A 3,959-nucleotide genomic window follows, 5' to 3' on the forward strand; every position below is an offset into this window, starting at 1 on the left:
AATTAACTCATATTTTACACCACCCCTGCTCACCTCATCATGGTTATGACTGGGAAAACTGAGGCCCAAGGTTTGTATTGTCCAATTTAGATGATTTCTAGTCTGTATCTTTCTTCTGCCCTATATTTCGTGCCTTCTCTCTGACCAATCTTTCAGTTGAAAGATGTAACAAGGGCTCATGCCATGCCATTCATTGGTTATAAATGATTTCAGGACTTGAATTCAGTTAGTTAACAAATATTTACCAAAAATTTATAAAGAACCAGGAACGGCAAAAGAGTGAAACCTACTAACTTATTTACCACTAATGTTTGTCAAGTGCCTACAGTGTACGAGTACTCTCCCAGGTACTCTATGACTACTCTATATAAACAGGCACTGCTCCAACTTGGCTGAACTTACATTGGTTGAACACATGGTATTTGGTCTCAATGAGTTATTGGTTTGTAGGAGATCAGACACACAGGCGATCACGAGGCTATATGGCATAGGTACTACATGAGGTCATAGAAGGTGGAGAAGGTAGTAGGGGCATTGAGGAAGTGGAGGTAGCAGTGATAACATCTAACATGAGCTCTGGACGGCAGACAGAGCCTTAGCATGCTAAGATTGAAAGGAGAAAATTCTTATTACGGGGTCTAATTCTGAATAAAATACTAAATCTAATACACCACAGAAAGCATCCTCTCATTTTAAGGGGGAGAGAGGTCCTAGACAAGAAAGCAATGGGATAGAAATGATAGTTCATATGATTAACAGATAAATATTGAGCAACTACTCTGTGGTCAGGCATTGTTCTGCACTCTGGAATATGGAAATGAACACAATAAAGTCTCTGTCTCCATCAGGCTTATATTCTAGTAGGAGGAAATGGTAGGCAGACTATAAGACGGTCTCCAGTGATTCCTACCTCCTGTAATCCCCTGCCCATTGAGAGTGGGTGGGACCTAGTGATTTGCTTCTAATGACAGAAAATGGCAAACATAATGGGACGCCACTTTAGAAATTAGGTAGTCATATACAAAAAAATTAACTCAAGATGGATTAAAGACTTAAATGTAAAACCAAAAACTGTAAAAGCCCTGGAAGGCAACCTAAGCAATACCATCGTGGACATAGGAATGGGCAAAGATTTCATGACAAAGACAACAAAAGCAATCTCAACAAAAGCAAAAATTGATAAGTGGGGGGAATGTAATGAAACTTAAGAGCTTCTGCACAGCAAAAGAAACTATCAACAAAGTAAACAGACAACCAACAAAATGGGAGAAAATATCTGCAAACTATGTATCTGGCAGAGGTCTTACATCCAACATCTATAAGGAACTTAAATTTACAAGAGAGAAACAACCTCACTAAAAAGTGAGCAGAGGACATGAACAGACACTTTTCTTTTTTTTTTTTTTTTTTATGGTTTTTTGGCTGTAAATTTATTCAATGCAAAATAATACTCTTCAATTTTACTGAGGTGGCTGACCACATCCACGACCAAATCCGCCTCTAAACTGGAATTCGGTTGCTGACCCAGCCCCAGCCTCGGCTTTCTTGTCGGCACCAGGTGGCACAGCACTCCGTCTGTAGGTATCTCTGTCAGCTTCCCCTCTTGTGAGTCTCGCAGGTCGCTCACCCTCCAGACCTTTGGGCCGAGGCCTGCCAGTCTCTGGACGGCTACGGCGTAGGGTGGCAGGCACAATCTCTGGGGGCAGATGAAGGTAATCACGGAGATACTGGATACCCTCATTGGTAAGGTACCAGTAGAAATGTCTCCAGGCAAACTGTTCCTTCACGTAGCCTCGGGACTTGAGAGACTGCATGGCCTTCATGACATGAAGGTTGGGCACATTCTTGTCTGCCAGCTCCGGGTGCTTAGGCATGTGGACATCCTTCTTGGCCACCATGACTCCCTCCTTAAAAAGGAGTTCGTAAATGGCAATCCGGTTCTTCTTAGGCATCAACATCTCGGCAGCTGCAGGGTCCGGGGCCGGGGCTGGAAAGGCGAACAGACACTTTTCAAAAGAAGACATACATGTGGCTATCAAACATATGAACAAAGCTCAATATCACTTATCATTAGAGAAATGCAAATGAAAACCACAATGAGATGCCATCTCACACCAGTCAGAATGTCTATTATTAAGAAGTCAAAAAATAACAGATGCTGGCAAGGTTGTGAAAAAAGGGACACTTATACACTGTTGGTGAGAGTGTAAATTAGTTCATCCATCACGGAAGGCAGTAAGGAAATTCCTCAAAGGGCAAAAAGGAGAACTACAATTTGACTCAGCAATCCCATTACTTTGTATATACCCAGAGTAACATAAATCATTCTACCATAAAGACACATACACAAGAATGCTCACTGCAGCACTACTCACAGTAGCAAAGACCTGGAATCAACCTAAATGCCCGTAAATGACAGACTGGATAAAGAGTATGTGGTACACATACACCATGGAATACTATGCAGCCATAAAAAGAATGAGACTATGTCTTTTGTAGGAACATGGATGATACTGGAGGCTATTATCCTTAGCAAACTCATGCAGCAACAGAAAACCAAATAGTGCTTGTTTTCACTCATAAGAGGGAGCTAAATAATGAGAACACATGAACACAAAGAAGGGAGCAGCAGACACTGGAGTCTACTTGAGGGTGGAGAGTGAGAGGAGGGACAATAGCAAAAAAGATAACTATTGGGCTTAATACCTGGTTGATGAAATAATCTCTACAACAAGCCCTTGTGATAGGAGTTCACCCATGTAACAAACCTTCTCATGCACCCCGAACCTAAAATAGAAGTTAAAAAACAGGAAGGTTTAAGCCTACAATAAACCAAAATTCAAGTTAATACTAATTCAGAAAAACTGCATTTATAAGAACCAAGTGACTTGGCTAGAAAAAAAAAAAAAAATCTGGTGCCCCAGAGCCTGTGTCTTCCATTTTGCTTGCTGTGTCTTGCTCTCTTTCTTGCTCACTGAGATGGAAGCCACCTGCCATGTGGGGAGCTGCCCTATGGAGAGATCCATGGGGCATTAAATTGGCCAGTGAGGACCTCAGGTCAGCCAACAGTCAAGTAAGTAAGCTTGGAGTGGTTCCTCCCAGGTAAGCCTTGAGATGACTATAGCCCTGGCTAGTACTCTTGACTTACAGCCTTTTGAGAACCGGTGAACCAGATATGTCAAAGCAACACCTGCATTCCTACCCATATACATTGTGAGATAATGGTTTGTTATTTTAAGATAGTAAATTTTGACATAATTTGTTATGCAGATTTGGATAATAAATACTAATCTCTCTCTCTCTCTCTTTCTCTTTCTTTCTTTCTTTCTTTCTTTCTTTCTTTCTTTCTTTCTTTCTTTCTTTCTTTCTTTCTTTCTTTCTTTCTTTCTTCTATGTACACATATAATGACTTGGAAGAATAATTAAACAGAATAAAGGGGACTAAGTAGGAACTGAAGTTCCAGGGAGGAGACTTTAGGGGGTGGTGTTGCTATTTTGTATAGGATGATCAGAGAAGGCCTCTAGGATAAAGTGATTATTCGAGCCAAGGCCTGAAGGAAGGAGGGGAAGTGGGCTATGTACATTGCTAAGGAAAGATATGCTAAGTTAAAGAAGGCCTCAATTACTAATGCCCTTGGGAAGAGGGGTGTAAAGTTTAAGAAAAAGTAAGAAGTCCAGTGTAGGTAAGGAAGAGGGTGGGTTTTATAGGAGGACAGAGAATTAGCGAGGGGAAAGAATATAAAACTTCATAGGTCGTGGTGAGGCCATTGGGTTTAATACTGAGTAAACTGTTTGTGTAATTTGGCTGTTTTATAAAATATACTGTAGGAAGGCAGGGAAAGAAGCAGAGGCACGAGTTGGGAGGCCATTGTAATAATCTTAGTGAGAAATAATTGGTGGGTTAGACCAGGGTGTTAGCAGTGTAGGTGGTAAGAAGTAAATATACTGTGAAGATAGAA

The 3,959-nt window shown here is 41.1% G+C and overlaps 1 pseudogene across 1 annotated transcript; it reads right to left on the reverse strand.

The window, feature by feature from the left end:
• Window positions 1–1,412: 1,412 nt before the first annotated feature.
• Window positions 1,413–1,991, reverse strand: LOC105500953 (annotated as a pseudogene). The gene has a single exon (XR_001000108.1). The product of XR_001000108.1 is annotated as a 40S ribosomal protein S10 pseudogene (transcript).
• Between the last annotated feature and the right edge of the window lie 1,968 nt (window positions 1,992–3,959).

The sequence above is a fragment of the Colobus angolensis genome, unplaced genomic scaffold, assembly GCF_000951035.1.
Source record: "Colobus angolensis palliatus isolate OR3802 unplaced genomic scaffold, Cang.pa_1.0 Scaffold7, whole genome shotgun sequence".
Lineage (NCBI taxonomy): Eukaryota > Metazoa > Chordata > Mammalia > Primates > Cercopithecidae > Colobus > Colobus angolensis.